Below are 6,034 nucleotides of genomic sequence, written 5' to 3'. Positions count from 1 at the left end.
GTGATCGGGAAGGTCCGGTCCGCCAAAAGCAGATTGACCGAGGCCTGCGCCAGCCTCCTAACAAGCTTTGAGGTAAGTAATAAAATTATAAGAAAATATGACAGTATAGACTGTAGCCCCTAATGCTCTGTTTGGTGTTCGGAAAGAAAGGCCGAATAGAGGATCAAATAACACCCACAACAGTCTAACAGAATATGTCTATGTGAATAAGCAGGCATCGCTGCTGGCCACTGCCGCTCGTACTGTGGAGGTCTCCGGACTGAAGCGGGACCTGGAGCAGACCGAGGAAGAGCTTAGCCTCATGAAGAGGCAGCTCGAGGAGAACAAAGGTACACAATACCCTGTTTGTATACATGTAAAGGAAAAATTGTTGCTGCTAATAGAAGCGTCCTGAATTCTAAATAGGGGCCACGAACGAAGTGGCGGCCCTTAAGAAGGCGCTGACCGAGGCCGGAAACAAAGCGGCCCAGGAGCGCACCGAGCACGAGAAGCAAGAGGCCTGGGTCGACGACGTCCAGAAAGAGCTCCAGGACTTCGTCAAAAAATATGAGTCCTTGGAGCGTCACTCTAAGACGCAAGAGTCCGAGCTTGCGAAGGCCCGCCAGAGCACACATGGTGCCAAGGCTGAAGCCCAAAAGGCCCTCCAAGAGTTTCAAGCGGCTAAGAATATTGCGGCGGGTAAGGCATTCAATATGCAAAGCAAGCATGTGAAGGAGACTTTCCTTTTACTTACCCGAATTTGGAGCTCTCCAGGAGCACTCGTAGATCTGCCGTGCAGCATATCTGATGCCGCAGAGTTCTACCGAGCTAAAGAAGGGAGATCGACAGAGAAGTTGTTCTGGTCCCAGTATATTGGGGCCGGACATCCGATGCCCTTGAGCGACCATCTGAAGCAACTGGTCAAACTTCACAAGGCGGCCGAATTGGCCATGAAGGACCTCATATTCAGGATGTGGCCTCCCGAGCTCCTGCCTAGCAGCTACTTTGGCCTAGTAAAGCGGCTTGTGAATGCCTGCCCACGGCTTGAAGTCATAAAGCGGTCAGTCTGTATTGAAGGTGCGCGCAGGGCCTTTGCCCGCGTGAAATTGCACTGGGCGAAGATGGATGTCGAGAAGCTGGTAACGGAGGGGCCGCTGAAGGGCAAGGAGCACGGCCACCCCGAAAAGTATTATGACAGTGTCCTGAAGGGCGCCCCCTTGTGGCTGAGGAATGTGCTAAGGATGTAATATTTGAATGAATGTACTCATTTGATCCTGTAATATGAAAACAAGTTCATTTGCGCTATATAACGCTTGTTGATTTAAAATTTTACCTTATGTGCAGTCATTTATAAAATCTGAGAGTTGGCTAGTCGTCGGCTTCTACCCCCATGTAACTAGTACCGGGTGTTCGAGATAAATCTAAACACTCTTTATCCAAATTTTTGGTCCTTTAAGGAGGTGTTTAGCGCAACGAACAAGGCAATCAGACTATACAGCTTTATCACTCTCACTTAGCCATAGAAGTCTATAATTATAAATTTTGGCGTAGCCCCTGGTATTCGGAAGGCCGAACTTGGGGCGCTATACATGCCTAAATCGGACAAGGCTGATTCCTCGCCCAAAGCGGAAAAAATCTTTAAGGATTTAAGACCTGTCGAACAACGACCAGCTCTTGCCGCATCATGACAGTCAATTTTCGGCTTTCTCTACTGAGGTGCTCATCCGGAAGAACCAGGACACAATCGCAGTAGTTCTCCCTGTGCCACCTTAGCCGATGTAGCGGAACTTAAGGCGGTAAAACATGGGAGCTGGGCAAACCCAACTATTGACCCAAGACATGATTCGGAGCTGATGCATATAATGCTATAAGTTCGGGGTGCCGCACTGTCAAAAGTGTTCAGACTTTTCTTGCCATGTTATTGGGTACACTGAAGCCCCTGGCGAGCTGAACGTACCACAATGTATGGGTGCAATTTGTAATAAATAAACAATCAGGGAAAAAGATAAAGAAATATAATAATAGGCTGATGTTGTACATTATTTTCCCTTGTTATTTGAATGATGCGTCCAAGCGTATATAAGTAGTGCGATAAGCAGAATAGGACTATTTGACATGTCTTTAACCAAGAGCGAGCTGCGAGTGGGTATGTAAAATGGGTATAGCGATCGTTATCAGAGACCACCTGGGGATTCCCTTGTACGTCCAAGCTCCTTGCTTCCTTGGTGTTTCCGTCCTGTGATGGGTCCAATAATCAGGTTATCGGAAGAGCCTCCAGAAAATAGGGACCTAAAAGAAAGAAAACGGTGAAGGTATACGGGTCCTGGGGCGGTTGAGCCACATTGTGGGCCGTACTATAGTTGTGCCTCCATCTATGCCCATGGTATTTTAAGTGCGTAATTATGTACGCGCGACACGAATTTCACCGCTTGACTGGGACTAGGCCGGAGGACGAATTTCTAGATGAGCTCAGGGCGTGCCGGACGATCCTGTTGCAGAATACTCCGGACTCGCTTGGCGGTATCCGGGGGCTTTATTGCCGAATTGGAGGTCTGCCTAAGAAGGCTGCTCTGTACTTCTGCTGTGAGGGCCGTAGTGTCCTCTTCTGTACGGAGGGAGCGCTCTGTGTTTCCATTGACTGTTATAACCTTACGAGGTCCTGGCATCTTGAGCTTGAGGTATGCATAGTGCGGTACCGCATTAAATCTAGCGAATGCGGTTCATCCGAGCAGTGCATAATAGCCACTGTGGAAGGGGACGATATCGAAGATTAACTCCTTGCTTCGGAAGTTGTCCGGAGATCCGAAGACTACTTCCAGTGTGATTGAGCCCGTGCAACAGGCCTCTACACCTGGTATGACACCTTTAAAGGTGGTTTTAGTGGGTTTGATCCTTGAGGGATCGATGCCCATTTTGCACACTAAATCCTAATAGAGCAGGTTCAGGCTGCTGCCACCGTCCATAAGGACTCTTGTAGGGTGGAATCCTTCAATTATGGGGTCGAGGACCAACGCGGCCAAACCGCCATGATGGATACTGGTCAGATGGTCCCTGCGATCGAAAGTGATCGGACAAGAAGACTATGGGTTGAACTTTGGGGCGACTGGCTCCATCGCGTAGACGTCCCTTAGTGCACGCTTCTGCTCCCTCTTTGGAATATGGGTTGCGTATATCATATTACCGTTTTTACTTGGGAAGGAAATTTCTTCTGTCCTCCTATTTTCGGCAGCCGGGGCTCCTCGTCATCATCACTATGCGGCCCCTTTTCCTTGTTTTCGGCATTCAACTTGCCGGCTTGTTTGAACACCCAACATTCTCTGTTGGTGTGGTTGGCTGGTTTATCGGGGGTGCCGTGAATTTGACATGAACGATCGAGTATGCCGTCCAGACTGGACGGGCCCAGATTGTTTCTTTTGAATGGCTTTTTCCGCTGATCAGACTTAGAGCCACTGAATCCGGCAGTGACGGCCGTGTCTTTGGTGTTATTGCCATTATTGTGACGCTTGTGTTTGTTGCGTCGGGGCTTGCCCTTGCTATCTCTGACATATGAGGTGCCAGGATTTCTTGATGTGCTGTTGCTACGAGCCAACCAGCTGTCCTCGCCCGCACAAAAGCGGGTCATCAGTGTCGTGAGGGCTGCCATGAACTTCGGCTTCTCTTGGCCGAGGTGTCGAGCAAGCCACTCATCGCGGATGTTATGCTTAAAGCCCGCTAGGGCTTCGGCATCCGGACAATCGAGAATTAGGTTCTTTTTAGTTAGGAACCGAGTCCAGAATTTCCTGGCTGACTCTCCGGGCTGTTGGGTAATGTGACTTAAATCGTCAGCATCCGGTGGTCGCACATAAGTGCCCTGGAAGTTATCCAGGAATGCGTCTTCCATGTTCTCCCAACTTCCAATGGAGTTTGCCGGCAAACTAATCAGCCAATGCCGAGCTGGTCCCTTGAGTTTTAGTGGGAGGTACTTGATGGCATGTAGATCATCGCCGTGGGCCATGTGAATGTGGAGAAGGAAATCTTCAATCCATACCGCGGGGTCTGTTGTCCCATCATATGATTCGATGTTCACGGGCTTAAACCCTTCTGGGAACTCATGGTCCATTACTTCGTTAGTGAAGCATAGGGGGTGTGTGGCGCCTCGATGCCGGGCTACATCTCGACGCAGTTCAAATGAGTTTGGTCAGTTGTATTCGGCCCAGCCGGATTTATATTTAGTGTATCCGGCGTGGTGATCATCGTCACGCGTTGGCCCCCCCCCCCCCCCCGTGATCCGTAGATCGACCTTGACTGTCCTACTTTGTTTTCCAACGTGTCTCGCAGGTCCTGCGTGTAGCCCCAGACCTTCGTGTTTTTGTTTGATTGGCGACGAGGTGCGGGCTGGTGTTCAAACTAATGTGCCGCTTTGTCTGGGCCACGGGGTGGCCGGTCAGCCGCATCCTGCGCTAGTAGTGTAGGCTCTAGTGCCTCCTCCTTAAATTGAGGTAACAACTTGCGCTTTGGGTACCTTTTGGTTGGGCGCTCGAGTCCATATTCCTCGGCTGCCAGGACCTTAGTCCATCTATCAGTTAGCAGATCTTGATCAGCTTGAAGCTGCTGCTGCTTTTTCTTTAGGGTTTTTGCAGTGGCTATAAGCCAGCGCTTGAAGCGCTCCTGCTCGACGGGATCCTCAGGCACGATGAATTCTTCGTCGCCGAGGCTCACCTCCTCTTCAGAGAGGAGCATGTAATTGTCATCCTCCGAGTCTCCATCCATTGCCTGTTTCTTAGGGCTAGCTTGCCCATCCTCCCGTCCGGCTTGATCGAAGCTTGGCTGGGCGGGATTGTTTTCGTCTTCGGCACCATCCGGAGTGCTATTGTCTCTTGTGTTGGTATCGCTATTTTTTCTATGGCGAGGCTTAGAGCGGCGCCGCTGATGCCGGTGCTTAGATTGCTTCTCAAGGGGATTATCCTCCGTTGCCTCATCACCATTGTTTTCTTTGGGCGTGTCCACCATATATATATATATATATATCATATGATGAGGTGGCTGTCCAGCGCCCTGTGGGCGGTGGTTCCTATTCTTCTCCGACATCGTCGTCCATACCGTCGATGTCTTCGGAGTCGAAATCAAGCATGTCAGTTAAGTCATCCACAATGGCTATCAAGTGGGTGGTGGGTGGGAGACGAATTTCTTCATCGTCTGCTTCCCACCAAGCCGGACATAGTTCGGCCAAGAGTCTCCTGACAGGGAGAGGGATTTTAATGAATTTAGCACGTCGCCCAAGGGCGAGCGCTGAAAGATATCCGCGGAGGTAAACTCCATAATCAGTGCCCAATCAGGTTCGATGGGCACTGATGTACGCGGTTTGGAGCCTGCGGCCGGAGGAGTCCGGGGGTCCGATGATGCAGACCTCATTGAAGGTGAAGTCTATGTTCGGCTCTATCGCCGCTGAGTGTGCGGCTTCCGTGGCGGGGTCCATCCACCCGTCCTCGGATGGCATGATTTGCTCCAGATTAAGAGCCGGGGCAGCCGCAGGTGTGCTCTCCCGAACACCGTTCGATGGCGGATCTAAGTCATGCTCATCGTGACTGTTCGGCGCACCTGTCATGGGCTCGAATTTGTCGAAGATCAAGTCTCCGCGGATGTCGGCGGTGTAGTCCAGGCTTCAAAACCTGACCTGATGACCAGGGGCGTAGCTATTGATCTGCTCCAGATGGCCAAGCGAGTTGGCCCATAGTACGAAGCCGCCGAATATGAAGATATGTCCAGGGAGGTAAACCTCACCCTGGATCGCGTCATTGTAGATGATTGGAGGCGGGGGATCTCGGGTAGGGGGTCCCGAATTGTTCATCTAAGGCTAATGGTAATAGGAGGCGGGGGACACAATGTTTACCCAGGTTCGAGCCCTCTCTATGGATGTAATACCCTACTTCCTGCTTGATTGATCTTGATGATATGAGTATTACAAGAGTTGATCTACCACGAGATCGTAGAGGCTAAACACTAGAAGCTAGCCTATGATTATGATTGTTCTTGTCCTACGGACTAAACCCTCCGGTTTATATAGACACTGGAGGGG

This window comes from Triticum aestivum, chromosome 3B (assembly GCF_018294505.1).
Source record: "Triticum aestivum cultivar Chinese Spring chromosome 3B, IWGSC CS RefSeq v2.1, whole genome shotgun sequence".
NCBI classification, from domain to species: domain Eukaryota; kingdom Viridiplantae; phylum Streptophyta; class Magnoliopsida; order Poales; family Poaceae; genus Triticum; species Triticum aestivum.
This window is presented reverse-complemented; position numbering follows the sequence as displayed.